The 5,588-nt window shown below is 32.9% G+C and overlaps 1 pseudogene; it reads left to right on the top strand.

Moving 5' to 3' along the window:
* The first annotated feature begins 1,344 nt into the window (after positions 1-1,344).
* Positions 1,345-2,480, top strand: LOC149534684 (putative protein phosphatase 2C 55 pseudogene; annotated as a pseudogene).
* The last annotated feature ends 3,108 nt before the right edge of the window (positions 2,481-5,588 follow it).

Raw genomic sequence — 5,588 nt, 5'->3', positions numbered from 1 at the left:
TGAGGGTGGGTTTAACTATCATAATTTTGGGGTTGGCTCCATAGAGCCTTATTTGATCTACTCTTGGTAGAATAATAAAAACTGTAAAGCATTAATTTAACTTGTTTGCTGCTAGAGTATTGTTTTTTCAACCTTTTTGCTTAGTTACATGGAGTTTTGTATGGAGGATATAGGACAAGTTACAAGGATGGGGGGACCAAGGTCTTGAATTTGGTAAATACTAGGGAACAGAAAAGGGATGGTAGTGAAGCAGTGGTGGGGGGTAGTGTTGATATACAAATTGAGGTGAATTGAACTTTTCAAGGCAAAGTGCTCCAGGAGAGGCCAACTAGTTTTCACAAAGCTAAAGGTTTCAATCAGTATGTAATGGCATGTTCCATAAAGCAAGTTACTTTGTGGCATCTTCGATATAGGTGGTAGAGTTGGTGGTGGAGTAGGGGAAACATTTTCCCCAACTCCAATTTTTAAAATTGTCCCTCATAGGGAATGTGGTATTTTTGGGGAGATGTGTCCTCTGAGTAATGCAAGTTTTGTGTCATTGCTTCTGGTGATAGAGAGGATATGTTTTATGTGTGAATGGATCATTAATGGTGTCAGATTCCATATAATTAGCAAGAATTACACATTGGGAAGAGAGTGTGTTACAAGGGAATTATTTGCAGTGAACTAATGGGTTTTAGATAGAATATTTATTAAGTATGCTTCAAAATGATGCCCTAATAAAAAAAGATGTGTGGTGCATAATAAGCTATGGAAACTTATGTGAATTGTCGAAGTCATTAGTGACTCAATATTGAAATGAACTTTATACAATAATTCCCTACTTTTCTTAATCCCTATGCACATTTTTTAAAAGCTTTATTATTTTATTATCGCTATGGATTGTGGCTTATTTTGAGAGTAGATGAGGCATGCATATTATGTTTACAAAATTATTATTCACATATGAAACTTAAGCTTATTTTGTTTGTCGCACACAGAGATTCTTTGTGATCAAATTGGTCTTCAAGTTGTGGTGTTTGTCAACTTATATTGGATGGTTTCATATATGTTTGGGATGCTTTCAAAATTTCCCTACTTCTTGATACATTACATGCAATATATATGCCCTAGATAAAAGCTTGCCATATATTGATCTTATCTGTGAGTTGTTCAAATAAGGGAAATATTTCTTAGTAGAGTGGTCCTTGTGTCTTGTATTTTTGCACCTTTATTTATATACCATTTTTTTGTGTTGGATCAAATGACATTTTTCTTGATAGAGTTTCACAAAACTATTTTAAATGTGCATTACTTTGTTGTAGTCTTATTCATGGCCTCTTATGCTTAATATTCAAGTCATCTATGGACAATAAAGCTTTGAAATTGGTTTTTGGATCACACTACCTTCTACATCCAAAGAAAGAGGATAGAAGTGGAGAAGATGATCACTTTATCCTTATAGAGGAACAAACTATTGGGGTTGCTGATGGAGTGGGAGGGTGGGTAGAAGTGGGCATTAATGCAAGAGATTATGCTAGAGAGCTCATGGAAAATGTTGTTGTTGCCATTAAAGGGGAGCCTCAAAATTCAATTTATCCTATTAAGGTGTTAGAGAAGGCCTATTTGAGTATAAAATAACAAGGATCCTCTACTGCTTGTATTTTAGTACTTTTAGATAAGGTAATAGAAAATTCTTGAGTATCCTACATTGTCTATTTTGATTTGTTATATTATCCTACATATCTTTTTTAGTTATTGTCATAAATGTTCAACATATTTTATTCATAAAATTGTTTTTAGATTGGAATCTCTAAGATTCTTCTAAAGAAAAATTTTCTTACAACTAGATTTATTGATATAGACTCATTTACTTCTTCATGGTTCTGAGTAAGTTTGCTTTTATACCTAAATATCTATTATTTCATTATTTTTTATTTCCAAGGATTGCATGTAGCGAATCTAGGTGATAGTGGATTCATTGTAATAAGAGGTGGGCATACACTATTCAAGTTCCCTATTTAGCAGCATGGCTTTAATTGTTGTTTTCAGCTTCAAAGTGGTGATGATGCTAATCTTCCAAGTTCTACTCAGTTAATAGAAGAATATATTATTTTCCTTTTGATTCATTGCATTAGACTTGTAGCTCTACTTGTATGCTTGATATTTAATTAGAGTAATTTTAACCTATTTAGGAAGCATGCTTGCAGACCTTCACCATTAATGTGGCACATGGAGATGTTAAAAATTATGGTATGGATGGACTATTTGACAACTTGTATGATGGTGAATTGAATGCATTGGTTGTTCAAGTAGTAGAAGATAACTTTGGACCTCAGACAACTGTCAAAAAAATTGTTGTATCTACAAGGCAATGTGCACTAGACAAAGATAAAGATACTCCTTTTTCTGATGCTACTCAAAGAGTGGGCTATTGGTATAAAGGGGGGAAGTTGGATGACATAACTATTTTTGTTTCATATATCATAGTTGTACATTGAAGAGTTATGTTTTCTTTAAAAGTGAAACAATGACACGGATAAAGTGATGCTTATTACTTGCTTATTTCTTTACCTAAAAAAAGATGATGTAAAAATATATTAACTTCCTTTACCAAATTGGAAAACAAGCATCTAATCAACTTCCATTACCCTAGGAATTTTTTTCTTGAGCTTTGCCTAATCCCTAGTGAAACATTCTCATGAGAAGGCAATGTAATTATCACTTTTCCACTTCCACTTCTTATACTCCTCCACAACTTCTCAATTTGTCCCTAGATGCTCCATAGGGAGAAGCACCATTTCCTTTGGCTCCAAAACACCTAGCCTTGATATATTTCCCATTCTAAGTGGTGAAATGGTTTTTCAAAATTCTACATTGTACAATCCCCAACTCTCTTTTCCACAACACTCAACATGTTTAAGTGATAAGTTGCACACATTTCCTCACAACTTCCAACTTAACCTTCCCAAACCATTCTCCAACTATAGCAAACACTATTGTTTTACTATTTTTATCTCTGAATTTATAAAATGTGAAATTAAATGAAGTTTCTAACACATTTGATCTGTTATTTTTTTCTTGAGGTGAAGATACTTGCATCAAGATATGTTGGATGCCTTCCATGGCTGAAACAATATATAGTTCACATAGACATGGACACTCATGAGTCTATAGCTCATTTAGTGGGGATCGCACGCTCAACCTTATTTTCTTCTTCATCATCTATTCTGATTCAAGAATTTTGTTCTAAGTTTAAAGTTTCTAACAAAGGAAGGTTTGTGAACTTATGAGTATTCTTTGTTGTGTCTCAAATTTTATATTAAAATCAGGATTCAATGGCATAGGTTTTCGAGGCAAACTCCTTAGACCCATGTTTTATTAGTGGTAGTTCATTTATTCTCTCTAAATTACAAGTCATTTAGTTGGACCATATCTCATGGGATGAGAATGAATGGTATACTACAATGAATTGACTTAGAACCTATGCAATTGAATCCTGATGTGAATATCATAAGGTTTGTGTATGTTTCTTTTGTAGGATATCTATTGTTTCTCCTTGTTATTTAGAATTGAATACTATTAATCTTCTGAAAGGTGGCCTTTAGTGTTTAGTAGTAGTTTATTATCTTTTGCAGATTTGAAGATAATCATGGAGCTATATGTGCTACTAGTTATGTGCTAGTGCAATGTATGACAGGAAATCCTCTTGTAAGTGCTTTCTTGTCAATGTATACAATATGGCCTTTTCATTTTTTGGCATTTTTCTCATGTTTCTAATTTTTTTTGTATATATATAAATACTGATGCTTTTAGGAGTTCTTCTATGATTGCCTAGACAAATAATTTTGCTACAGTAGGTTTGAATTTTCTTTCCTATTTAGTTGTCAAAGAATAAATAAATTAATAATTCTTTTTGTCTACGAGTTATTTTGAACTATAATATTTATTTATATTATTTTTATGAGACTAATTCTCTACAAAAAATGCATAGGATATAGATGTGAAGATGCATGATATTGATTCTAGGATAGAAGTTTGAATTCACTAGGACATCGATGACATATCTATGCAATTTTCATCAAGAAAGTCAAAGTAAAAACCTTTCTATCATATTGCAATGGTTTGTATTTGGCCATTTGCTCCTCAAGATTCTATTGTTAGTCTCTGATGTCACAAAAAAATGCTACCTTTGGAGTACTTTTCCATGGAACTATTTTTTGGAGTTAGTGCTTGGACCACTATTTGGATCATTAGATAGTTGCATTCTAGGATAATATGTCTGTGGCTAATGGTGACCATAGTACTCATGTTGCCACTTGGATTTGTTGTCAAACTAAACATTGAAACAAATTACTTGATTTATGGTTGAAAAGGCTTTAGCAATGAAATCTGTGTTATTCTCTACTCATGCAGTAGGTTGTAATCTACTAGTTAGGGAAGCTCTAAGTTTTTATCATAGCATGCATGGGCTCAAATAAGTCAGCAATATGTACATACTACATAGTCATGTGATTCCCCCTTGTTTGCATTAGAATCATAGTTGCCTTATGGATTTGCAATACATCATGCACAGATGGCTAGGGCAGATCAAACTCTGATAGAAGAGCTTTTTGCTGATATGCATATACAGGTTTTGGTATCAACTGCCACACTTGCATGCAGAGTAAATATCCCTGCACATACTATTATTATAAAAGGAACTCAAATTTAAAATCTTGAGAAAGGTATGTGGACTGAGCTCAGTCCCTTAAATGTTATGCAGATGCTTGGTTGAGCTAGAAGGCCACAATATAATTCCCATGGTGAAGCAATAATATTAACAAGTCACAGTGAGATGCAATATTATTTTTCCCTTATGAATCAACAATTACCAATTGAGAGCTAATTTATCTCAAAATTAGTAAATCATTTAAATGCAAAAATTGTTCTAGGTACAGTTCAAAATGCAAGGGAGGCATGCACATGGTTGGGATACACTTATCTTTACATTTGTATGCTTCAAAATCTAGTTCTATATGGTCTATCTACTGATTCTTTAGATAGAGACAATACCTTAGAAGAAAGAAGGGTAGACTTGGTAACCATAATGGTGGTTCTCAACTTTTTAGAGTAATTTTTTCTATAATATTGTTAGACACATAGGACTGCTCATTTTACTTCAATGATATTTTTAAGTGCTTTTGATAATTGAACTATTTATGTTAATAGATACATTCAGTTGCAACTATCTTGGACAAAAATTATTTAGTGAAATATGATCAAAAAAGTGGATATTTCTAGGTTACTGATCTTGGATGGATAGCCAGTTATTATTACATAACTCATGGGACAATTGCTACTTATAATGAGCTCTTTCAATATTGAGCCCCACTAGACATTAATTATACAGAGATATGTTTAAATAGTGTAAAAGTTCTGGTATTAGTTACAATAATATTTGGCGATTGAGCCCCATACATCAAAATATTCACAAGTTTAATTTCTAGCTTATTTTCCAAATGTGATAGTAATAAATTCAAATTTCTCTATGGGTGCCCACTTGTTGATGAAGGAGTGTGTATGGGATGAGTTGACATATGGGATGGGAGAATTTATAGCAACAACAT

This window comes from Cupressus sempervirens, chromosome 10, assembly GCF_028749045.1.
Source record: "Cupressus sempervirens isolate cs-2001-9-10 chromosome 10, ASM2874904v1, whole genome shotgun sequence".
In the NCBI taxonomy this organism is placed as follows: Eukaryota; Viridiplantae; Streptophyta; class Pinopsida; order Cupressales; family Cupressaceae; genus Cupressus; species Cupressus sempervirens.
Note: the sequence above shows the minus strand (reverse complement) of the source record. Positions and strands in the feature narration are given on the sequence as shown.